Source organism: Crocodylus siamensis, chromosome 2 (assembly GCF_052110815.1).
Source record: "Crocodylus siamensis isolate JL-2025a chromosome 2, ASM5211081v1, whole genome shotgun sequence".
Lineage (NCBI taxonomy): Eukaryota > Metazoa > Chordata > Crocodylia > Crocodylidae > Crocodylus > Crocodylus siamensis.
This window is the reverse complement of record NC_143396.1, coordinates 266,240,153-266,266,900: the sequence shown is the minus strand read 5'-3', so window position 1 is coordinate 266,266,900 and position 26,748 is coordinate 266,240,153. Positions and strand designations below refer to the sequence as shown.

Here is a 26,748-nt window from a genome sequence, read left to right as displayed (position 1 = left end):
GGCAGCGGAGGGATGCGGGCCGGCGTGGGCAGCGCGGGACGTGGCCCCGGCCGGGCAGGGAGGGCGAGCGCCGGGCCGGGCCGGGCCGGGCCGGGGCCGGAGCCGGAGCCGGGAGCCTGCCCGGGCGGGGCGCGTCCAACTTGCACTTCGCGTTTGCTGTCGCTGCTGTTCTCTTCGTGACCCTTGGTCTGGAGACGGGCCAGCGCCTCGGCTTATTTTGGGCTGGGAGCACGGTCGAGCAGACCCGGTCCTGCTGCTCCGAGGAGGGGCGAAGGGCAGGCGGCGCTGTCCCCCCTGGCAGATGGCAGCAGTGTCTCTGCCACCTGCTTGGCAGCCCACTCTGGGCGGTTTCGCGGGGCACTGCCCGCTGGTTTCTTGGATTCACCCCAAGGGCAGAGGATACTGCTGTGCTTGGTGCCCCCCCCCGCACTGGTTTTGAACCTATGACCCTTGCTCCCATCCCTCGTCTGTTCTTTTGTTGTTGTCCAAAACCATCTGGGATGTGCTGGCCTGTAGTGGCCCGCATTGCCCTGGAGGGTTGTCACTCTGCTGGGTGGGCTTTGGCCCATGTCACAGTATGGCAGGTGAAAAAGCCTGCTCAGCAACCTGGCAACCAAACCTGGTTCCCTTGATATTAGTTTAAAGTTTTCCCTCTTAACCATGGCTCTTTTTCTTTTCTTTCTCCCCAGTCCTGGTGATATGTCATTGACTAGCCTGATCACTGAAAATGACTGAGACTCTTGCTTTGGGTGGATGCTGTAGCTGTGTTTTGTACCTAGGCTTCACTCTGCTTGCTGCTTCTTGGGATCTCTGTCTCCTGAGAGCATCAGTCCTAACATGGGCTCTCCTAAGAGCTTGGTGGGAATCAAAATGGGAGCTCACTGGTTTCTGTAATAAGGTTCAAATCAGTAGCTGGGCAGAGTATTGACTTGTAGAATCATAGGAAATATGGGCTGGATGGGATCTCAGGAGGGCATTTAGATCAGCCCCTTGCTCAAAGCAGGACCATTCCCAACTAGATCTTCCCAGCCAAGGCTTTGTCTACCTGAGTCTTAAAAACCTTTAAGGATGGAGGTTCCATAACCTCTGTTTGGACTGAGGGAGTACTAAACCCTTATGTAAACTTTTCCTCCACCTTTCATGCTTTGGGAATATCTGCATCTATCTACCTCCCCTAGCAGGATGTTAGCAAAGGTTGTGCTTTTATATGTGTCAATTGCTTTACATGTGTAAAAGAGCACATGCGGTGTAACTTCTGGCATTTTTACAGGCTTTAATTATTTGATCTCAGGAGTGAACTAACAGTAAATAATATGCTGGACAAGTTTTCAGCTAAATAGCAAATTTAACCCCACATAAGTTTTAGACTTCCCATAAGAATGATGTAACATAGCAGTAAATTAAGAGAGATTTTTAAACCACTCCATGTGCGGACAGACTTTCTTAAGTTAGGGAATCTACTATGATATTTGTAGTGAAGAAAACTTTTAATTTTGTTATTTTTTTAGAAAGGTATTTTGTCTTTTACAACACTGGTTGTTAAGAGGAACTGTTGTCTTGGGTTCTTTCTGTAAAGATGAAAGGAAATGACAAAGAGTAACTTGAGCTAATGAAAGGTTTGGCATTTTGGATTTTCTTCTGATCATTTTGTATCCTGTTAATTAAACTTCATAGACATAAGATTTCTGATAAAATTTGTATATCTAAATAGATCAAAAGGTCTGAATTAATATTTCTTTTTAAATTTCCAAGCAAAATCCTTTCTTAATGATTGATACTATATTTTAGACACGCCTAAGAGATCTTCCATTTAGTTTTGGTACAGTTAAAAATACCTCAAGCTTAAAATGACCCTTTTCCTATGTTTATAAAAGGATATTGTATCTAGCGTACAGCAGATTCCATAGAGTAAAACTGAAAGGGTCCTTGTTCTCTATATTCTCTATATGTTTTAGTACTACCCTCTCTTATTTCTGGGACTGAGCACTCTGTATGTCCATGCTTGGAATCCCCAAGTTTCTCATTATCACCTTATTGACTGACTTCTGAGTTGGTTGCATTTTCCCAGTTTCAGACTTCCTTATGCTTGTATTGCATAATATTGCTCCATAATGTCTTCACTTAGCGCACAGGTTATCTTAATGGGTGCCACAGAGTCATTAAGGTTAAGATAAACCCAAAGTGTCTTTGTGTACAAGGTGCTTACTTGACTCTCTTAACGATGGATACCATTTTGCCTTTGCACCAATGTTTTCTTGCATTTCAGTGTTTTTCAGCGGTCCCCATCATTGTAGAGGCTAAATGTGTGTTAATTAGCATTGTAGCTTTAGAGTGGCTATATAATTAGAACTGCATTTTTAGTGTCTAGGCATGGAGACTAGCATATTTATGGGAATGCAGCTAAGTGCTGAGTCTAAGGGTGGACTTGCCTCAATAATTGTCTCATGCTTAAAGTCTTGGTAGTCCAATTTTGCATTGCCTGTCCATGCAGGTTTTACTGACATCAGTGGAATTTTTTGCCAGAGGGAATATCTTTAAGATTCAAGAATCTTGGTTCCTTTTGTCTTTTGTTCAAATATCCTCCTTGCAGTTGGAAGAGTAATGCCTGACTCGGCATGCATCTTGCCACAAGCAATGTACCTGATAGTAGGAAATAGAACATGTGAATTCACTCATTTACACTAAAGCATATGTTATAGGGGGCTGTGTGGACTCTCCTGTAGGTATTCCAAGGCTAAAGTTGCCTTGGAATCCCTTCACCCATTGCCTTGGGTCTTCATTTTGTGCAACAGCAGAGATGAGTCGGTTAATAGGTATGCTCTGAAGCAGTGCTTGCACATTAGAGGCAGTGTAAAGGGAGAATTTCACTCTGGGTCCTCTGCTAAAGTAGCTTAGTTTTATAAGGTGATGTATATGGGAATGATAAATTTTGCGGAGTGAGGAAAGCTGGTGTCTTCCCTGTGTTTGTGCATTCAGTGAAAGAGCCACCTAACAATTCAACACATTTAGCCCCAATTCGGATCTGAAGTGCAGCCAGCCAGGTAAAAATTGGTAGACCAGCCTTTTATTTAAACAGCTTAGAATACTTTCGTAGAAGGTGGTTTAAGTCAACTATTCTATTTCATTTTTCCCCCCCTTCTCTAGCCCCTTGACATGGCCTAAAGAGACTGGCTTGATGCTTAAGGAAAGACTTGAGCAAGGTCTCCCTGCTCTATCATGCACTTCCCATGTTGATTTACTTGTTAAGTCCATCAGTGAGTCTCTCTAGCCCAGGCCTATAAAAGTGTGGCAAAGCTGAATGCTGCCACTCCTATTTGCTAGGCACCTGGCTTGCAGACTGGATTTCACAGATTTGAATTTGGCACCTAAGTTCTGCTACAATAAATTGGAAGGTTTGGGTGTGCAAGAGTGAGCCAACATGCTCAGCAAGGGGATTCCTGAGCTGGCTGCTATTCGATGCTCAAGACAGATGAATGTCTGTAGTCTTGTCTCTCCTCAGGACTGTGGCTTTTCCAGGCACATATGTAAGATTGGGATTTGCAGCTTCAAATCTAATCCCATGTTTCAGTGCCTCAGCTGTTACTTTGGGTATGGATGAATGGCCGTTTTAAAACACGGCTGCTGAAAGGGGTGCAGACTGGTGGTGTCCATTTTTCATAAAATCACCTAGGGCAAGAGCACTTAGGAAGTGGGACACCTGGGTTTATTGCCTGCTTCAGTTTGAGGGGTTCAAGTACACATTTTGCCTCCCAAGTTGCCAGACTAGAGAAAAGTTGAGGCCCCTCTTGACCTATGGTCCTGACCCTTGCCAGCCTCAGGCTTCAACTCCTGTGGACACAGATCTCCTTGTGGGGATTTGACTCCCTCTGGCCCTAACTGCCTTAATGGTTAAAATCATGGCCTCCTGTCATCCCCATAGCCATACCTACACCTTGCAGGATGCAACTGGCTGTCCAGTTTGTAGGGAGCCCCCTGATCTCCAAGGCAGCACTTGGTCCCACAGCCCTCAAGTTCTTGTCTGGGCTTTGGCCATCTGGCTTTAATCCTCTTATTCGGGCTGTACCCTCTTTCCTCCCCACCCCCCTTGTTCACTGCCTTGAACCTTGGCTCCTGGGCCCCAGCCCTGTTTTGTTCTCTGGGCCCCTGTCCCTGTCTCATGAGCTTATCCCAGCCTACTGGGGTTCCTGACCCAGGAGAGTCTGGCTTCTCTCTGCTACAGCTCTTGGTTTCCTGACCCTTATAGGATGCCATGCTGGGTGTCTCTCAGGCACCCCCAGGACCTCCATACATGCCCATAGTCACAGCACAGTCCTCTAGTCAAACCTAAACACAATGTAAATACTAGCAAACTGCTTCCAACTAAGGTTTGCCCTTGTTCTCTGTCCAAGCCTCACCCAAGCCATACTTCTCCTTTAACTGTCTTGGGTGGCTTGGGTGCCTGTGTCCTCTTGTCCTCAGAAGTCTCCTCCCTGCAGCTTTCAGGGCCAGGCTACTTGTGTTGGTTCAGACATTGGTTTTATATGCCACAAAGCACCACCCCTTCTGATTGTGTGACTCTCCAGTCACACACAGGGCTTTCCTTGTTTGCCTAATGGCCAGCCTGATCCAACTGCCTGCAGCCTTTACCTTGGGGTTGCCTGGGGGATCCTCTCCTTAATTGCTGATCGCAGTATGGTCAGTTTTTGCTCAGTTGTCTGTCATACTACAAGGTTGGCCTGCTGCATTATCCCCTTGAAGTAACAGTAGCTTCTGGCTCCCTGCTACAGAAGCTGTAATACAAAAAGCTTGAACAGGTCTTACCTGATAGTGAATGCATTCTCCTGGGAGGTAGAGATGTGGTTTTGAACTGTTGAGGCTGATGAGAGCCTTTAACACGGGTCTCCCACTTCCTGGCCAAGTGCACTGGCTCCTAGGCTGTTATGTAATAAGTGACCACCACTGCAGCCTCTTCTTCCAGCTGTATATTTTGATAGAGGGGGTTGAGGCTTCTGTGCTGTGTGCTGAATTCATTACAGCCTGTGTGCATCAGCAGTGCTCTGAGCACGCCTGATGGATTGGGCTGATGATGCAGAATTTTAGTTTGAGAGTCCCAAATGTCCTTAGGTGAAAGAGATGCACCAGATTGCTCAGCTCTGGTGGTACTCCAGCCACCTAAGGAACCAAATTCGACAAAAGATAAGTTCCTTTGGATTTTTGGGAACCTAATTGTTTAGGTCAGGTTTTTGTGGATCACTCACTTAAACTTGGGCACCTAAATTCTATCAAAACTGCACTTCGTAGGCTTAATGTCTTTTTAAGTATGGTCCTCAATTTTAGTTACTCATCAATTTTTTTTTTTTTTTAAATTGGTGATTAACAGTAGTGCTTTACGTCACTGGACATTGTGACATGAGCCCCCATCCCTCACCTGTTCTCCCAGCGCCACCCCACCCTCCCCCACGGGGAGGAGGGAGGTGGAGCAGGTGATGCTTACAACAGAGGGCTGCTGCAAGTGTCAGACATACCCGGAGGGAGAGTGGTTCTGAGAAGACGGCCCTAACGGCCTCCACTGTGGAGTCTGCTGAAGGGGAGCAAGATGCTGGAGACCCTCGAGTCACCAGAGTGTTAGATGGCACGCTTCCACAGAGCATTGCACGCTTCTTCCTGCTCTTCACCTTTGACCAGCTTAGGTACTCGGGCCCATGCTGACTCCAATCACACCCTCGCGCTCTCTCGCTATCTCTCAGTTGGACACCTTCAGTTAATCTCCACCACACTCTTAGTCATGCACACATCAATCCCACACCAGGCTGTCCCACACATGTCTCAGGCATTCTCAAATTAAACCTCCCAGAGCTCCGACACGTATGCCCTTTTATACAGGTGTGCGCACAGCACTCTAGTTGTGTGCTCAGTACTAAAATGTGCATGTGACACTGCTTTCAGGTGGCTGACGTCATCTTAACAGGGGTAAGGTCAACTGCAATTCACACTGTAACCTACTTAGAGAGTCAGGCTGGGTACCATGATCTCTCTCTCTCTCTCTCTGACAGACCCGAATTTCTACAGTAACACGTGGGCTATCCTTGAGACTTCCAGCAGCTAAAGCAAGGGGTTGGAGTTTGGGAGGAGGAGAATTCCCTTCAGCTCCCAGAGGCTGCCCTGAGCTGGGGTGGGAGGAAGCCCCCCAAGGTGGGGGCTCCCTGGTGCCCCATTGCTGGGCTGCATGGGCAGGCACCTGGCCCAGCAGTGGTCTTTTCCCTCCTGTGGCAGCTGCTGAAATGATCAGCAGCTGGAAGGTTTTCATAGATTTCATAGACATTAGGGCTGGAAGGGACCTCGGAAGATCATCGAGTCCAGCCCCCTGCCCAAAGGGCAGGAAGTCAGCCGGGGTCATAGGATCCCAGCAAGATAAGCATCCAATTTTCTCTTGAAAGTGTTCAATGTAGGTGCTTGAACCACCTCTGATGGCAGGCTGTTCCAGACCTTGGAGGCGCGGACAGTAGGGGGGAAGGAGGGAATTCCTCTCGGCTCCCCAGGGCTTCCTGGGCTGGGGAACCCAGGCTGGGGGAAACCTCTGGAGGCAGAGGCTCCCCCAGGATGGGCCAGGACCAGGACAGGGGTCTTTATTTTATTTTATTTTTTATTTATTTTTTTTTTTATCCCACTGTGGAGGGACAGCAGAAGTTTGGGGACACTTGGCTGGCAACGGCCACCAGCCTGATAGACGTGCTCTAGTGCCTGTTGCGTATTGGCCTGGGTCAGTGCAGGCTTCCCCCTACCTTTCCCAACTGAAAACTGAATGTTGGTTCAGTTGGTTATCTGTTCAACCTGTGCAGTTTAGAGGAAGCTGCCTAGATTGAATTGATTCAGCCTCAGGCTTTTTGACTGTCTGTACTTAGCCTTTGACAGTACTTCACTGAAAGTTATTTCCACACCTGAATTAATGTCTTCAGCTAGAGTGAAAAACAGTCTACCGGCCTGTGAAATAAAAGCTACATTACCAGGAACAGCTATCAGACACCGGAATTGCAGAAGAAAGGATAGTTTGATTAGCTGAACATCAACACCATTAAAAAGAAGAGGAGGGGTTGTTATAAGCTGTGGGGGGAAAAAGACATTTAAAAGGAATTGGGTAGATTATAATGAGCCATCAAGTCCATTAACTACCTTACTGGTGCCTGAATAGAAATGCTGCTGCCACTGCCAGACAGTTGGTTTTAAACATTGGGCTGACCAGGAATCAAATGGGGTGGGGGGGGGGCAGATGCACCTCTGTATGCCCCTGGATCTCCCCTGCTCGCTCCCTTATGACCTGTTATGATCCCCAAGGTCAGATGAGAGCAGCCTTTTACAAGTACTATCAATGTGCCAAGTTTGCTTGGTGAAAATGTGTGGGAGGATGTTCTCAACAGTCGCTCCTCGGTTTTGGCGCCATCCGCTGCCGTAACACTCTCCAGACCCTGAGCCTGGACATGTTTCGGAAGTGCTGGAAGGTCTTCCAATTTGAGCAGGCATTTAGTAAAGAAAGCTAGGGTGAGATATTATTCAGGGGGTCTGTTTTATATTGATACTCCAGTTGCCCTCTAAGCTATGTTGTTCTTGTATTGTAAGCTGTCCTAGGCCTTTGGTGGTGGAGGGTGGGGGACATATAAATTGAATGAATGAATAAATGCTATAAATAGATATGTGGCTAATCCTGAGATTCTTCATCTCATGTCTCCTACAGCACATTTGACCATTGGTACACATGCTTGTGCTTGTTTGTATTGTGCAAGATCTTTCATTGTACATGTGCCTTCAAGCAGCAGGCATTGCAACAGGTGTTGCTTAGTCTGTGGCTCTATTACTATTACAGGTGGTTGAACCAGTGGTGTAGCCCCACTTCATTAGTTCCTTGGAACATCCAACTTCAGTACATAGTGAGACATTGCCACTTCTGCCATGGTTCATCAGCGCCTGGTGACAAGGACTCGGCTGTTGAAATGACCACTTTTTCACTGTCACGTACTTTCTTCAGCCTCTTGTTCCACATATGTAGTCATGTTTCCTCAGATGTGGCACTGAGAGGTTGGGTGCTGGTGAGGAAGCTTGTGCGTGACTTCAGACATTTGTGTGCTGGAGGATGATCGTCAGTGTATTCTGTGTGGGTGTCTCTCGCATCTTCATTTCGTCTCGATCATTCTTTCCTGCTGGCTGCTGCTCTTCTGATGTTAGATGGAGCGACCTGCTGGTGTGCAGGTACACCTTGTTTAGACTGGTAGGCTTCAGATATCCTGTGGTACATCAGCATTTGTCATTCAGAATGTTATCAAGGCACTTAGTATGTATGGATCTCTCCCAGACAGGGCGCAAATACTAAGAAATTGCAGGCGATCGGTACGCATTGGCACTTATGTCAGTTGCAGGCATTAAAAAGGCGATGAAGGCTTTCATAGAAAGACAGTCTGTGAATCAATAGACACTATGGTCTTTATGGGGAGGCCTGCGTGCAGGACAGTAATGGGGCACTTAAAACTTGTCTGTCTTGTGCTGGCACTGTATCTCGGGGAGCATGGTGCTGAGCATGTCCTAGCCACCGGAGGCCACTGATGTACTTCAGGGCTGAAACTTTGCTAGACTTGCCTTCAGTGTCTGCTCCCAGACCTGCCAGATTAAGGCCTTGAGAGGCAGTTGCTGTGGAGGAGCTTGGTGCAGCCGTGCTGGCTAGCTCTAGGGCTGCAGCATGTCAGCGTACTTGGTGTGGGTGTGCTCAGTCTGGTGTTCCCTGGGATGTGTGCTGCCACAGTAAAAGGAGGCACTGGAAGTCCCAGACCTTCATCCAAACCGGCCATATAGAGAATGTTCAACAGGAATGCAGCTGAGCTCTGACAGTATCACCTGCATGGATCATGTTGTTGTTCTGTGCATAAAGTGGGATTTATAACGTTTCAACATCCAGATAGGGTCAAAGTTTGTTGTGCTGCCTTTATGCTTTTGCACAAAAGCAGAAAGGGGATAAAAAGAGTTGTTCTTCTTGTGGAGCAGCCATGAGAGAATCAGATTGCCACCAAAAATAAGAAAATAGAAATGAGGAAGTTAGGGGAGATTTCTGTTTGCTAAAAGCTTCTTGCCATAATATGGAATGAACAAACTTAAACCGCCTTCCCTGAAGAACTTCCCTTGACAAGTCAATCCATCATGGGTTGACGGACTTAAAGACTGAACCCACTAGACCCAGTGTGAGCCTGAGGTCCTACTTCAGTACAGACAATAAATAACTGTCTTGAGACTGCAAAGTTTTGTCTGGTGTTCAGATGCATTCAGTGGGAATTCTTTTTTTTTCTCCTTGATTTGAAAATCAGATGCATAAGACTTTATTATGAGGTGAAAAAAGATGCCTTTTTTTCATTGTCTTGGGTTTTGGAGTAAGTTCTCTTAAGGTGCGTGTCCTCCCTGCTTAATACTTTAAGAACCAGTTTCACAGGTCACTACAATATTTGTTGCTTTAGAATAAGAATATTTTGTACCTGATGATAAGAAATAGCTTTGCTGAAATCCCTATCCTTATTTTCTTCTTCCTTTTAGATAATTGATGTCAGTGAGGCAACTGGTCCACTGTATTTTCTTCAGCTACAGTTATTCTCTCTCTGTCTGACTCATAGCTTTGTTTTGGTGACCTGTTGAATTTAGCTGCACTGTGTACATCTTGCAGTTTCCTTAGTAGCATTTTATAACCTAACTGTCTTAATAAACCAGCCTCATAAAACAGAGGTAAACACTCCTGTCCTGCAAGAGCAGAGTGCAGCCTTCTTTTCTTCTTGGAAATTCATATGTGGTCCCTTGTGTGTAGTGGACTGCACGAGGGCCCAAACAGGAGGTTTGACAAGGACTTCGGAATCATTCTCATCTCAGACTATTACATTGAGCTGTTTCTTTATATAGCAAACCATGAAGTGTATTGCGTATTGTTTCCAGGAAGAACTTGGGTTTTTCTCTCTAACCCTAGTTCCACAGAAAAACTAAATGCTACTGTTGTTAAATGCCTGGCTTATGCAAGTTGTCTTTTAAGCCTGTAGAGCAGGGGTGGGCAAAATACAGCCTGCAGACTGGATCTGGCCCACCAACTGAGTGGATCTGGCCTGCAGCTGCCCCCACAGATCTCCATATAGGGCTGAACCTCACTCCTGCCAGGGCAGCATGCGCCCTGCTTCCACCTGCGCTCGCTGGCCCAGGCTCTGACCAGCATGCACAGTTTCTGCTGGGGCTGTTCTTGGTGCTGCTTTGCTCCCCTCACCTAGCAGGAACTGCCCAGCTGAAGCTTCCCACCCACCCAGAGTGGCGCAGCAGGGGCAGGAGCAGAGGAGAAGCTGGTTGTAGAGGTGGGGAGTAGAAGAGCCTTGCTGGCCCAGGCTGTGGCCCTGGCTCCAACCAGTGCACACAGCTTCTGGCGGGGCTGTTCCAGGTGTGGTTGCAGCTGGCTGGGGTGCTGCTCTGCTTCCTCGTTTCCAGCGGTGGCTCCTTCTGCCTTTGCTGCGCCTCTCTGGGCCAACAGTATGTTGGGGGGGAAGTTTCAGCTGGATGACTTCTGCTGGAGGTCAGGGGAGCAGAGTAGCACCTAGCTGTCTGCTGCTGTACTGGGAATAGCCCCACCAGAAGCTGTGCACTGGTCGGGGCTGGACCAGCGAGTGCGGGCTGCCTTGGGTGGGGCTCGGCCCCATGTGGAGCACCATAAGGGTAGCTGTGGACACTCTGCCCAGGCAAGCTCTGCTGCACACATACCCTCTGCCTCCCCCTCCCTTTCTTCACCCTCAGCTGGCTCCTGAGACCTAGCACCCAAGCAGCCCCCTCCCCCTCCTTCCCAGATCACAGCTTGGCTGGGCCCCTGCCCTGAGATGGCACTGCCCTCCGACCCAGTGCCATGATCCTAGCCTTGCTTGCCCATTTGGCCTGCTCCCAAAGCCCCATGGAAAGTTTTAGTGAGTTGGGGGTGGGGGTGCATGCTGACTTGGCTTGCGACAGCTCATCAAAACTGTCTACGTGGCCCTCTGGCCCAAATAATTCCCCATCTCTGTTGTAGAAACTATAAAAAATTAATACATAAGCATGTTGATCATTAGCCTTCATTGTTGCCTAGATTAATTCAGTACTCTGTCAGGAGAAGCCAACAGAGTTGAGGAGAGAAATAAAACATCTTTGCTTATCCATTCTACCCTGGAAAAAAGACATGGGATTTCTCTCTGGACAGAGCCTTTTATTTTGCGATCCTACATATGTACAGGAATTCCTCTCACTTTAAGTACCTGTGAGGTACCCAGATAATATGCTTTTCACCGAGCCACCCCTCGATATGGGGGAGCTAATTTGAGTTGATTGCCACTCAGGCTGCATATGTAAATGACTGACTGTCCCCAGCCTGTTTGGATATGAGTAAAAGTTGGGGATAATTAGATCTGGGCTAAACCTCCAGTCTCTTCCTACCCTTATTGAATATAGCAGCGGCGCTTAACGCTCAGCTTGCAGGCCAGATCCAGTCCCTGGCACTGTGTTTGTCCACAAGGAATTTGTGAGGATCCATGTCCGTTGGCAGTGGCCCTATGCACTAGATCGGCCATGCAGGGTTGGACAGGAGTGGTGCAGTGCCTCATCTTGATGGGTGGGGCATGTGTAGAGACTTTGGAGCCAGGTCCTGGCAGGAGTGGGGGTGATGTGGAACCTCAGGTTCCTGTGCCAGGATCAGGCTCCAGGTGCCTCCGCCTAGCCCTCTGCACACTAGAATCAGGCCCTGTGGACCCGTGCTGCCTCTGCCTGGCTGGGATTGCGTTTCAGCCAGGCAGAGGCAGTACAAGGACCTGTCCCAGCAGCGTGGTGCCTGACCTAGCCCACGGACCAGCCCTGTACCTTTCATCTGGCCTGCAGAGCCAAAACTGAGCAGCACTGTAACAGAGCAGTGAATCACTGTGTTCTGTGTAGGGAAGGGTGGTTTGTGGCTGCTGCTGATTCTCTGCTCTTTCCAGTACATGGCACAGCAGGAATTGCCTTTCTTTTTAGCTAAGGTGTGTTTCTCCGTGGAGCCCTTGCAAGCATTGGTAACGGGCTGACGCATATCCCTCTCCCCTCCCCTCCCGTGTACACAGAGCTTGCTGCAGTGTCTCCCACGTTCTAGGGCCAGAATGCTTTGATGGCCGTACAAAGCACAGTTGCTGCGGCCCGAACAACCAGAATATTTGCAGGCTGCCTGTGTTTCATAGATAGCAGTAATTTATCTTAGAATTTGATAGCACTCAGTTCAGTTCTTCAGCTCATCACTTGCAGCTCTTGCAGAAAAAATTATAAAAGGGGTGTGGGGGATGTGAGTGTATATTTATATACGTAGGGTAGGCCTTTTCCTGCAGTCATAAATGATGCAGCACAGGTCCTATCTATCAATTGTGGTACAAGTGTAGACTTCATTTCAAAACATACTATTTGCCACACTTTTCCTACAGATGCAGATTTTGTTGTGGCTCTTAGGTTAACACTGACAGCTGCTGAGTCAGCTAGGACTGTGGGGCTTTGTACAGTTTAAGGAGATGGGAATCCTCTACCTGATGCACCTTTTCTCACCATGCTGTTTGATTTGAGGATGAGGGTCTGTAGGAACCAGTAATAAACTCTGCCTTTGCCTCTGTTGCAGAAGGTTCCTGGAAGAGAGTTCGTCATGTCATGCTTGCTAATTTCTTTCTGCCTGGGATGTTGATGGCTCCTTACTAATTCAGAAGTCGCAACATGTTTTGCAGGGGAGGGGGGAGCTGATGATCCAGAGATTAAAACCTCAGCAATGCTCTCCACAATGGAGAGATTCTGGAGAAAACCACTGAAATATAGCTTGCTTGGATGTGACAGCTTCTTGGATGGTTTTAAAGCCTGTTAAATTACAGGCTAATTGGGGAGTTCAAGTGCATTTAACTCGTATACCAGACAAACCTTTCTTTGCCTTCCTAGTTAGGACATTCAAATGAAGGGCCTGATGAGGCTGTAGCATTGAAGATCTTAAGATTTGCTCTCTTCTTTTCCATCTTTAGTAGAAACCGTATTCGGCCAGATCAACTTGTTTATCTTTCAGTTGACTTCATACTGGCTTGCAGATCTCCTATTAGGGGGATGCCCCATTAAAGGTAGGGAGAATGGATTAAAAAAAAGAGAGAAAATTTGGGTGCTTTAATGTGTGTATCTTAGTCCATGAGTAGGATGAATCATTCCCAATGCTTTCTAATGGAAATGAGGTCTCTGAATCTCCATGGGCGACTTTGGAAATCCCATCCTGTGTCAAGAAATGATTTTTCTGAAAAATATGGGGTCTGCAGAAATGCAGTTATTTTGCTAACTTTTTGTATAAAAGTTGGTAGATTGTTATCAGCTATTTCTTAATGTTTCCTACTGGCTTCTTTGCATCCTTTTAGCACTTTCTAAGTAGGTAGCCTGCTAGGAATTGAATGATTTGGTCATTATCTTTGGCATCCATTGATCAGTACAGCTGCTGATGTTGAATTGCTGGGATTGGGTGTGTATAGGTAAAATTGAAGGTCTATCGTAATTTGAAAACAAAGATATTTATTTGTGTAAACATACTAGCCAATGGACATTGCATATCTAATTGTTAGTACCACTGGCCCAAATCCTTGAAATGCTTTATTTTATAGTGTAAATATTGTACTGGATTGGAATAGGGGCAAGTCTGATGTATACGGAGGTTGAGAATTTCTCTCAAGGAATATAACATAGCTAGTAAGGGAAACCCAAGTCTTCTGATTTCCCATTTTACTCTTATTCAAAGAACCCATGTCCTCTTTTTGCCTGCATATTGTCTGTGAATTTACTGTAGGTCTGTGCACACATGCTGATACCAAAACCACAGGAAGAGATCGTGGCTGCACAGAGGTAAATGACAAAACTGCACTTTACGTCAGTATTGCAAAGTCATTAACCCAAGGATTGTCAATTCATTTTGTTTCAGTATTTCATTCGTAACTTTTGTAATGGAAAGCCTTACTATTTCTGTGTCTGCTTCTCCATGCTGTACTTGTGGAGTGTGAAAGATTATCCTTTTAAAATAACTAGTGAGCTTTTTCTCTTTACCAAATAGTTAGTAGGTAGGGTCGGAAGGGACCTGAGCAGATCATCGAGTCCGACCCCCTGCCATGGCAGGAAAGAGTACTGGGGTCAAATGACCCCAGCAAGGTGATTGTCTAGCCTCCTCTTAAAGACCCCCAGGGTAGGAGCCTGCACCACTTCTCTTGCAAGTTGGTTCCAGATTCTAGCCACTCTGACAGTGAAGTAGCGCCTCCTGAATCTACCCTCTGCCAGCTTGTGACCGTTATTCCTGGTCACTCCTGGTAGTGCTCGGGGGAACAGGGACTCCCCCAGTGCCTGCTGATGCCCCCTGACTAGTTTGTAACAGGCCAGAACTGGACACAGTACTCCAGCTGTGCCCTCACCAGTACTGCATAGAGGGGGAGTATCATCTCCTTGGACCTGCTCGAGATGCATCTGTGGATGCGTGACAAGGTGAGGTTGGCCTTCCTGACTGCATCCCCACACTGCCGGTGCATATTCGTCTTGGCATCAGTGATGACTCCAAGGTCCTTTTTTGCTTCTGTACTGATGAGAAGGGAATTCCTCAGCCCGTAGGTATGGTGCTGGTTCTTCCCCCCCCAAGTGCATTGCCTTGCACTTGTCAGTGTTGAATCCCATCCTATTCTCATCTGCCCATCCCTGTAACCTGTCTAGGTCCGATTGTAGCCTATTCCTTCCTTCTAGCCTGCCCATATCCTCCCACATCTTAGTGTCATCAGCAAATTTGAACAGGGTGCTTTTTACCCTCTCGTCCAAGTCACTGATGAAGATGTTGAACAGTGCGGGCTCGAGAACCGAGCCCTGCGGGACCCCACTCCCCACATCCCTCCAGGTTGAAAATGACCCGTCTACCACCGCTCTCTGGGTGCGGCCCTCCAGCCAGTTGGCGACCCATTTGACTGTGTGGGTGTCGACACCACAGTGCCCCAGTTTCTTAATGAGAACGGGGTGAGAGACAGTGTTGAAGGCCTTCCTAAAGTCCAGGAAGACTATGTCAACTGCTACCCCTGCGTCTAAGGATTTGTTGACCTGATCGTAGAAGGCCACCAGGTTGGTCTGACAGGATCTGCCTCTAATGACCCCATGTTGGTTGCCCCTAAGCATAATCTCCCCTGCTGGCCCCTCGTGGACATGTACCAGAATAACTTTCTCAAAAGGCTTACCCAGGATTGAGGTAAGACTAACTGGCCTATAGTTTCCCAGGTCCTCCTTCCTCCTGTTTTTGAAGATGGGAACCACATTGGCCTTCTTCCAGTCCTCTGGCACCACACCAGAGCACCACGAGTGCTTGTAAGGCTGTGCCAGAGGTCCTACAATGACCTTAGCTAATTCCCTCAGTACTCTAGGGTGGAGATCATTCAGACCAGCTGATTTGAATACATCCAGTCCCTCTAGAAGTTCCCTAACTAGTTCCTCACTGACCCTTGGCCTAGGTGCGCCTCCCCTACGGTCTAAGGGGGGCCCAGAGGGCGGGTGGCTGTTCCAGTCCCTGCTCAAGAAAATAGAGGCAAAGAAGTTGTTAAATAGGTTAGCTTTGTCGTCTGGTGTGACGACCAAATTTCCCAACGTGTCCTGCAGGGGCCCCACATTACCTGGAACCTTCTTTTCGCCCCCTATGTGTTTAAAAAAGGACTTTTTGTTATCCTTGATCTGGGAAGCTAGTCCCAGTTCCATCTCCGCCTTGGCCTTCCTGACTGCCCCCCTGCATCCCTGAGCAACTGCAGTATAATCCTCCCTGGTGATGGCCCCTCCCTTCCATTGGGTGTGCGCCTCCCTTTTAGCTAGGAGACATTCCCAGATGCTTTTGGTGAGCCATAGGGGCTTTTGCGCCCTCCTGCCCCCTTTGATCTGTGTTAGGATTAATTCCCTTTGGGCTTGGAGGATCGTCTCCTTGGACACCTGGCTCCCTTCCCCTCCAGGACCTCAGTGCTTCCCCAACTATTCTCCTTAGCTCCTTTAAGTCTGCCCTCCTGAAACCTAGGGCCGCTGCCTTTCTGTAGGCCTTTGCCATCTTGTGCTGGATGGTGAATTCCAGCAGGCGATGATTGCTGTGGCCCAGGTTGTCGAGCACCCACAGCCCCCTCACCAGGTCATCGCTGGTGGCCAGCACTAGGTCCAACAAGGCGTCTCCCCTGGTGGGGCTGTTCACCTCCTGGGTTAGATGGAGGTCCTACATTCTGGCTAGGAACCTACGTGAGCGGTCAGACCTGGCTGACTGGTCTTCCCAGCAGATGTCTGGAAAGTTCAGGTCCCCCATGATGACCACATCCTTTGACCTAACTACCTCTGTGAGCTGACTTAAGAATTCCTGGTCTAGCTCTTCCCCTTGGTTGGGTGGGTGGTCTGTAGTAGACCCCCCCACTGTTAAGTCTCTTTCCCCTCAACTGCCTTGTATTCTAACCCAGAGCACTTCAGAGTGCCCCTCCTCTGACTCTTTGCTAATTGATGAGGATGTGTCTTCCTCCTTAATGTAGAGCACCACGCCCCCACCTTTCCTCCCTTTTCTATCCCTCCTGTACAGCCTATAGCCCTTGATATTCACCGCCCAGTCATGTGTTGGATCCCACCACGTTTCAGTGAGCCCCACTATGTCTGGGTTGGTGTCAGCTAGCAGGAGGGTAAGTTGCTCTTGCTTGTTTCCCATACTATGAGCGTTTGTGTAGAGGCATTTGAGGCCTCCTGAGGATGTGTGCACTGGCCCCCTACTCTCAGCATTGCCCTGGCCCCTGTTGCTTACCTGCGTATATGTTCTGCTCGTCGGTCTAGGCTGGGCTGTATTTGTGGGTGTTCCTTGGTTTGGCAGTCCAAGGCTTCCTCTGCTCTCAGAATCCATAGAAGTCAGGTCGGAAGCGACCTTGTTAGATCTTCAAGTCCGACCCCCAGCCTGAGCAGGAGAAAAAGACTGGGCTCAAATGATCCTGGCTAGGTAGGCATCAAGCCTCTTCTTAAAGACCCCCAGGGTAGGAGCCAGCACCACTTCTCTTGGAAGTTGGTTCCAGATCCTAGCTGCCCTGACTGTGAAGTAGTTCTTATGGATGGCTAATCTAAACCTACTCTCCAACAACTTGTGGTCATTATTCCTTGTTAAGCCAGGGGGTGCTAGGGGAAACAGGGTCTCTCCCAAACCCTTCTGGTCCCCCCTAGTGAGTTTATAGACTGTCACCAGGTTCCCCCTCAGCCTTCTCTTGTGAAGGCTGAACAGGTTCAGGTCCCACAGTCTCTCATTGTAGGGTCTGCCCTGTTGTCCCTGGATCATGTGTGTGGCCCTCCTCTCAATGTTGTCCATATCCCTCCTGAAGTGGGGCACACAGAACTGGACACCGTACTCCAGCTGTGGCCTGACCAGTGTTGCATAGAGAGGGAGAATCACCCCCTTGGCCCTACTTGAGATGTGCCTGTGGATGCACGACAAGGTCCAGTTAGCCCTGCCAACCATGACCTCTTGTTGTCCATGTTCATCTTGGAGTCAGTAATGACTCCAAGATCCCTTTCTGCCTCCGTGCTCTCAAGAAGGGAGTTTCCCATCTTATAAGTGTGCTGCTGGTTACTACTGCTCAAGTGCAGCATCCTGCACTTGTCAGTATTGAAACACATCCTGTTTTTGTTAGCCCCCCCCTGTAACCTATCCAGGTCTAGCTGCAGTCTTTCGCTCTCTACTAGCGTGCTCACCTCCCCCCAAATTTTGGTATCATCAGCAAATTTAAACAGGTTGCTTTTCACCCCATCATCCAAACTAATGATAAAGAGATTGAACGGTGTGGGCCCAAGGGCCGAGCACTGGGGGACTCTGCTGCCCACTTCTCCCCAGGTCAATATGACCCATCCACCACCACCACCCTCTGAGTACGACCTTTGAGCCAATCTGCAATCCATCTGACTGTGTAGGCATCAATGCCACAGTTGCCCAATTTTTTAATGAGGATGGGGTGGGAGACCAGTGTCAAAGGCCTTGCTGAAGTCCAGAAAGACTACATCCACGGCGAGACACCTGCATCCAGTGCTTCTGATTGCCTTTTATGATCAGGTCACAAGTTGGTCTGACATGACCTGCCCCTAATGAAACCCTGCTGGATGCCCTTGAGCATCAACCCTGAGTCTTGCCCATCGCAGATGTGCTCCATGATCATCTCAAAGAGTTTCCCTAGGATTGAGATAAGACTGACGGGCCTCTAGTTGCCCGGGTCCTCCCTCCTCCCTTTTATTTAAAGATGGGGACCACGTTGGCTATCTTCCAATTATCTCATGATCACCTCTTGGCCAAACTGGCCAGTTGTGGCCTTAGCTTCACCACGATCCGCTGGCTGGGAAACTGGCTCCGTGGTCGGACCCAGAGGGTTGTAATTGATGGCAGTCACTCATCGTGGTGCCCTGTGACCAGTGGGGTCCCTCAAGGCTCTGTCCTGGGACCCATCCTGTTCAACATCTTCATTAATGATGTGGACATTGGAGTCAGGAGTGGACTGGCCAAGTTCGCCGATGACACCAAACTTTGGGGCAAAGCATCCACGCCAGAAGACAGGCGGGTGATCCAGACTGACCTGGACAAGCTCAGCAAATGGGCGGATGAGAACCTGATGGTGTTTAACACCGAAAAATGCAAGGTTCTCCACCTTGGGAGGAAAAACCTGCAGCATCCTTATAGGCTCGGCAGTGCTACGTTGGATAGCACTACAGAAGAAAGAGACTTGGGGGTCATCATTGACCACAAGATGACCATGAGCCTGTGATGTGGCTAATAAACCGACCAAAACGCTGGCTTGCATCCATAGATGCTTCTCGAGCAAATCCCGGGACGTCATTCTCCCCTTGTACTCGGCCTTTGTGAGGCCACAGCTGGAGTACTGCGTCCAGTTTTGGGCTCCACAATTCGAAAAGGATGTGGAGAAGCTTGAGAGAGGTGCAGAGGAGAGCCACGCGCATGATCAGGTCAGGAAAACAGATCTTACGATGATAGGCTGAGAGCCATGGGACTCTTTAGCCTGGAAAAGCGTAGGCTCAGGAGTGATCTGATGGCCACCTATAAGTTTATCAGGGGTGACCACCAGGATCTGGGGGAATGTTTGTTCACCAGAGCGCCCCAAGGGATGACGAGGTCGAACGGTCACAAACTCCTGCAAGACCGTTTCAGGCTGGACATAAGGAAGAATTTCTTTACTGTCCGAGCCCCCAAGGTCTGGAACGGTCTGCCAGCGGAGGTGGTTCAAGCACCTACATTGAACACCTTCAAGAGTAAATTGGATGCTCATCTTGCTGGGATCCTATGACCCCAGCTGACTTCCTGCCCTTTGGGCAGGGGGCTGGACTTGAGGATCTCCCGAAGTTCCTTCCAGCCCTAATGTCTATGAAATCTATGCAATCTATGAAATCTGGCACCTGGGCCGAGCACTGTGAGCGCTCGTAAAGCCATGCCAAGGGCCCTGCAATAACCTCTGCTAGCTCCCTCAACACCCTGGGGTGGAGAGCATCTGGACCCACTGATTTGAACACACCCAGCCCCTCCAGAAGCTCTCTTACCCAGTCCTTCCCATCTTGAGGTCTGGAGGCATTCCCCTCGAGTCCGTGGGGAAGTCCCGGTCCCTGCCTAAGAAAATGGAGGTGAAGGATTGGTTAAAGAGGTCCGCCAGATTGCCCAGAGGATCTTGCAAGGGCCCCACATTTCCTGGTGCTTTCTTCATCCTCCCTATATATTTGAAAAAGGACTTTTTATTATCGTTGATTTTTGGATGCAAGTCCTAGCTCTATGTCCTCCTTGGCTTTCCTGAGAGCCCCCCTACCGGCCTGAGCAGAGGAGGTATACTCCTCTCTGGAGATAGCACCCGCCTTCCATTGGTTGAATGCCGCCTTTTTGGCAGCCAGGCATTCCCGTATGCCCTTGATGAGCTGGGGGGCTTTCAAGCACTCCTGCCCCCCTTGCTTTTTGTTGGGATGGTCACCCCTTGGGCCCTGAGTATCGTCTCTTTAAGGAATGACCACTCATCTTGGGCACTGAGCTCCCCTGCTCTCGAACCCCAGTGCCTCTCCCACTAATCTCAACTCATTGAAGTTGGCTCTCTTGAAGTCTAGGGCGATCGCCTTGCTGCAGGCCCTTGACACCCTGTGCTGGATGGTGAATTCCAGCAAGCGATGATTGCTATTGCTTCGTCTTCCCCTTCCCCCAACGAGCTTAGTTTAAAGCCTGCCAGAGGAGATCTGCCAACCAAGAAGAAAACACATGTGCACCTTTTAGGGGAAAGGTGGAGCCCATCCCATCTGAGCATGTGTCTTGTCGTGATGTGCGGGTCATTGTCAAGGAAGCCAAAGCCTGCCTCAAGACGCCATTCTCGAAGCTGCCAGTTGGCCTCTGCAATGTATGTCTCATGCCGAGACACTTCAACATTTTTCAAATGTTTGAAAAATTTTTAAGTGACGATACCCAGAAAAATATATATTTTCTCCTAGTGGACAATAGTTCAGGGTGCTGTAGAGTTCAGGCTAGGAATTAACTCTTCTCTATTCTAATATATAATAATGTTTACTAAATATATTATATCTTTACTAAAGACAACTCCCTATCTAACCATGATAAAGTTAACTGCAAGTTGAGATTACTGGTTAATAGCCAACAGAACAAATGATGTATTTGGTGATTAATGGCCTTGGAGAGAAATGACAGTATTATAAAGGTCTGTTTGTAATAGGCCACCCTCATCCCATCTACAGTGATAAAATGCTTCAATTGTTTTTCTATGCCACCCCAAAATTACCGCTACAGTTACAAGAACTGATATCATAGTTCAGTTTTATTTGTTATCTTATCAGCATGGCTTCATTACAAGGGCATAAAGAGATGTAAAACATTTTGTAAGAGTGGGGTATGTTATGAAGCTTGCTTCAATATGTTATGTCTTTGTATTACCAAATCCGGGAACTAGTTCAATAGTGACCATGTATGAAATATCCTGTCCCCTTAGTATTTTAAATATGTATTTCCCTGAAACTTGGTTATTTCATCGAAGCTTAAAATACAAAGATGTAAATAATAATAATTTATTCACTGTTTGTTTTCCCCCCCGTTATCACTTGTATTCCTGTTGGGCCTCGTTTGGTCAGGGATTGGGCACCAACTCCCTTAGGCGCTGTACACACACCTAGCAGGAAGTTGGTCCCTACCCCAGTGACCTTACAATCTGGTCCATAATTGTTTGGTTTGGTATGCACATAGAGTGCTGTTCAAGTCCTGAGGTCTGATCTTGGTGCACCAGTGTCACCTGCCATGATTTGCCAGATCAGAGCCTAAACAAATGTGAAGTAGAAAGAAGGCAAGGTAAAAGTGAAAACACAGACTGGTGGAATAAGTCACCAGTTAGTTAAGGAGCACTTGGAGGGCTGGATGGGTACAGCAGGCCTGGATGACCTCCATCCACGGGTACTGAAGGAATTGGCCAGTGTCATAGCTGAGCTGTTGGCTTGGCTGTTTGAGCACTCATGGTGCTCTGGCCAGGTCCCTGAGGACTGGAAAAGGGCCAACGTGGTGCCCATTTTTAAGAAGGGGAGATGGGATGAACCGGGTAACTTTAGGCCAGTCAGTCATACCTCTATCCTTGGGAAAATGCTGGAAAAAATCATTAAAGAGCGCGTTTGTGAAGGCCCAGCAGGGGAAATGATGCTGAAAGAAAACCAGCACAGGTTCACCACAGGTAGATCTTGCCTGACGAAACTTACAGCTTTTACGATGAGGTAACACACTGCCTTGACACTGGAGCTGAGGCAAATGTCATCTACCAGGACTTCAAGAAGGCCTTCGATACTGTTTTGCATCCTATTCTCACAAGGAAGCTAGCAGGCTGTGGAGGGGATGCCTTCACAGTCAGGTGGGTGGCAAACTGGCATCGGGACCGCACCCAGAGAGTGGTGGTGGATGTGTCGTTTTCAACCCGGAAGGAGGTGGGCAGGCATGTCCCCTAGGGGTCGGTCCTTGGAGCGGTGTTATTTAATATCTTCTTCAGTGATTTGGACGAGGGTGTGGAGAGCACCCTGTCCAAGTTTGCAGATGACACCAAGTTATGGGGCAGGAAGTGGATACAGGCCAATCTAGACAGGTTGGGTCAATGGGCAGAACAAAGTTGGGATGCGATTCAACAAAGACAAATGCAGGGTACTCCATGTAGGCAGGAGGAATCCCCAGCACATCTATAGGTTGGGGGATGACCTCCTCAGCAGCTCAGTGGCTAAGAGGGATCTTGGAGTCATAGTTGATTCCAAGATGAACATGAGCTGACAGTGTAACGAAGCCATCAACAAAGCCAATCACACCTTATCGTGCATTAGCTGACCAACAGATAGAGGGAGGTGATGCTTCCCTTCTATGAGGCATTGGTCAGGCTGCAGTTGGAGTACTGTGTCCAGTTCTGGGCGCCACACTTCAAGAAGGATGCAGAGAATCTGGAGAGGGTCCAGAGGAGGCCACTCATATGATTAGTGGCCTCTGTGCAAAACCTTATGAGGGGACGTTGAGAGATCTGGATCTCTTCAGCCTTCACGAGAGACGTCTGAGGAGAGACCCTGTAGCAGCCCATAAGCTTTTCAACGGAGGACAACAGAGTTGGAGATACTCCAAGGGATGCCCTGGTAAATAGTGTAAATAGGAATAGTGGGTATGAATTAGTGGAGAGTAGATTCAGGTTAGACATTAGGAAGAAATTTTCACAGTAAGGGTGGCCAGAATCTGGAACAGGGTGCCAAGAGAGGTGGTGCTCTCACCTAGCTTGGAGGTCTTCAATAGGAGGCTAGACCAGTCACCTGGCTGGGGTCATCTGACCTCGATCCTTTTCCTGCCTGGGGCAGGGGGTCAGACACGATGATCCTTCGGGGTCCCTTACATCTCTACTATCTATGAAAGCCAGGACCTGTTGCACCGCAGAGATTTCTGAATGTTGCAAAGGAGTTGAGCAAGCGTTGGTCAGTCATACCAGGATTTCCCCTGAGTTTGACTGTTCCTTTGTCCTCTTTGGTCCTTGGCCTGGCTGTGCACTGGCTTAAGAAACAGAAAATCATTTCAGTAAACTTTGTACATTGCTTCCATTTTGTAAGGTTCAGCACACCCTTGTTCTTAGCATGTTTTCTTGTAAACAATTGTTAATAACATTTTTTCCATATGCCAGAAATCTTGATGGTTGAGGAATTGTTATTGCCTTTGAGTTGGAAAAAGTGGCAAACTTAGTAGAAAGTCCTGTAGGGTGGTTTTCCCCTTAGCCCCCAACCTGCCGCTTTTTTTGATGGTGGGGGGGGAGACCTGTTAGTTTAAAAAAAACAAACCCTCCTCAGCAGCCTGTCTCTTTCCCGTTCTAAACCATCAGAATTTGGCCGTTTTAGAACTGCAGTGGGAACTTGTGTAGAATCTCAAACTCCTTAGTGAAAGAAAAGGGAGATTGCTCCTTGCATGTTTATGGCAGCTGTTTAGTGGCTTTTGCAAATCAAAGTATGGTACAAATTAGCAGCAAAATATACTTTTCTGTAGTTTTGTTGTGGATATAGCAGCCTCCCTGCATGCACAAAGTTTTTCAGCTAATATTGAGAACATGCCTAGTTTTCTTTGTTTTCTACTGGTCCTGATTTGGTGCTGGCATAATACAGTTAGGGATGCAGAACTAAGAATCAACCAGACTGCAAAATCCTTGCATTGCCTTGACTCAAACTTCCTTTGGGCATGAAAGAAGAAAAAAATGCTGATTTTTAAGTGAATTAAAACACTGTCCATGTTGTTTGTGTTGAGAGGGAGAGTTTGTGTTCTGCAGGAGAGTTGGTGAAATAAGGAAAACAAGGAAAACATCAAATTAGAGTTGCTGTGTCATCTAGATTTGGGTGTCAAACTGACCCGCACTCCTGGGCCAGATTCTGACCCAGCAGCAAGGCTAGCCTTCAAATTCCTGGCTCCTCTGGGAGCTTCATGGGCCATATATTTGATATGACTGATCTAGACATTAGACATAATCTTACAAGAGAAGCAAGTCAGAACCAGTTCAGTGCTGTGGCTTATTTTTTTTTTAATTTTGTTTCAAAGTCTCTGCAAGGATGTCTCTGTGCTTCCAGGGTAGTGCTCAGTTCAAATGAAGTACTGGTAAGTACCACATTCTCAGCAGATCTTCTAGGCCCAAGCAGTGCAGTGATGCTATTTATGAAGGGAAGGAATTGGGCATGTTTGCTAGCAGAAGGTACAGGGAAAGGAGTTTGCGTGAAATGTATTCTGGCCCTGCCTGTGCTGTGCTTGCTTTTTAGACAAAGAAGGGCTTTAGTAGAGCTGTCACTCTGTTTCTGTTAACAAGTAATTTTAAAAAAAGGGAAATATCTGCACAGGGGTGGGTGGGCAGCCTAGCCTGTTCCTTTTACAGTAGCTTCTAATGACTGCTACCTGTACTGTGTAGCTAGGGGGAAAAATAGGAGGGGAAAAAGCACAGACCTTGGAGCGTGGCAGGGTATAGGTATCCAGTGCGAAGGCTACCGAGTTATCAGACCAAGTTGCCCCTTGCAGTCAGTTAAAAGAAAAACAGGTTTTCTTTCATATTTCACTACTTAGTGAGATGTTGCTATGAAGCCAGCACTCTGATGGCAGTGCTCACTCTGTGCAGGGGGAGCGTCTTGTTCTTCTCGGCGTCTTCTGAGATTGCTACGTGGAATGCAGATTAGGAAATGCCTCTCCTTCTTTTGTGGAGGAAGGTTGCATTTAAGGGGATAACTTGTGGATATTAGGATAAGTCCTTCACCTTTTGAGCATTGTGGGTACCAGGTGGAAGGAAATCTTGGTTCAGGAATTTTGCCATCTTTTTGAGCATTGTCTCTCTCTCCTCTGTCCCAAACAAGATATCTGGGGCCTCCTGGCACTTCACAGAGACTGGGGCTGGTTGAAAGTTTTTGAGGTGGGGGGAGAAGGGTTTATGAAAATTTTGGTGATTTTTTAAAATGTTGGGTGGTTGCCCCTCTGCCCCCCCCCTCCAGTTTCAACCACTTCTAACAAGGTATAAATCCTGCTGTTGCTGGTGAATGGAAAATCAAACTCTTCCCCCTTTTTTTGTTTTTAATTACTTCTTAGGCTTTTAGCCCACAGCATCTGTTTGAGAGAGAATTACTGCCCCAAGTTCTTTCTAAATTGTGAATAAAAGCATGAGTGGTGGCTCATGTTGGCCAGCTGATGGAATCAAAGTAATTAATAGTATGTCTAAACTGCTACCACATTGGAAATAATTTTGGCTTGATTTAGAAAGAGGTTTGTAGTTTGGTTTGCTTCTCATTCCTGTATTGGGAGAGTTCAAATGTAGCTTCAGTATTTGTACAGCACACAGATTCATTGATCTCGGCTGCTTTTCTGAGTAGGAACCTTGGAATTCTCTGTTTCAAGGAAAGCCCATGCACACAGGAGACAAGGCTTGCTTGAGAACTGGCCTGATACTATAAAAATCATTCATGCAGAAAATGACAGTCAGCCTTACCCCTTCCCAGTTGAAGTATAAAGATACCCTCCTTTCTTCAGAACAACTTTATACCAGCTGCTAGGGATTTGTAAACAAAGCCAAACATCCCTATCACAACACTTCATCCCTCTCCAAGGGAAGGGGATTAGAGTGGAGTGGCAACTTGATTGATTGATGCAAAGTTAGCCTGTATGCTTCAGCTTGGAAGGGTGGCAGGATATTCATAGTGATAGCAATGGCTTTACAATGTCTGAATAGGACAGAACTCCAGTCTGCCATGCAGAGACACTGGGCTGAGGCTGGAATGACTGCTGCATGACTGAGCAACAAATAGGAGGGGTGTTTGTGCATGTGACACTCGCACACCTGTCCTATTTCTTGTTCAGTCATTTACACGCATGCATATATAAATGTGTAGAATAATAAGCTTAAATATTTGATGGAGTGCTTAGGTTGCACATGACTACCACTTCCACTTTTCTTTTGTATAATACCTCAGTATGTCCTGTGGCAATCCCAGGGCCTCTGAGAAAAAGCTTTTCTTTTCCACTTTGTGTGACTGGGTAGTAGTTTCCTGACCAGCCTGGCAGGTTACTTACAATGGTCATTGTCTGGGAGGGAGTTGGCACACTATGCTTTTTGCTGGGACTTGGAACTCTTTTTGTCTTGAGTAATCGGTTAATGTGACATTTATCTTGATTCTGTTCCTTTTTGGCTGTGTCTTTCATCTGCTTTTCTTACTGCAGTAACGCATTAGTGTAGTGCTAACTGCAGAGATTAGAGATGCATTATTTTCCAGTTTGTTTACTTTTGGGCCTGTTTCAGGTTTCTGGGTATAGGCAGCCTTGCTGCTTTCCTTTGTCTTTGCTTTCTCCTCTTTGTAGGCGTCTCTTACAACAGGGCAGAGGAAAGTTTTCTTAAGCAAAACAGGAAAATGATTTAAGCCATAAAAATAGCAGGGGGACTTGGGGAAAGTGGAACTATAGTACATTATTTCTGATTTCCCAATTTTTTTCTTAACTTGCAGGATTTCAGCTCGATATGTGGTTAGTTCAATAGTTGCAAGTTTGTATGGGCAAGAATTTATTTTTAAAAGAATTGCAGTTGACACAGTCCATATGCCTGTGGCTCTTGCATGGTGTTTTGCCTCTTAAAGGCAAGGTGTAAGCAGAGGATTTGAAGATGAAGTCCTGTTCTGACCATTGTTCTACAACTGATCTCCTCGTGGCCA

General features: G+C 47.6%; 1 protein-coding gene across 2 annotated transcripts in view; it reads left to right on the top strand.

The window, feature by feature from the left end:
- The window catches only part of ITPK1 (inositol-tetrakisphosphate 1-kinase), a 230,712-nt gene that overhangs the window by 313 nt on the left and 203,651 nt on the right, over nucleotides 1-26,748 (top strand). The gene's annotated exons all lie outside the window — the stretch shown is intronic.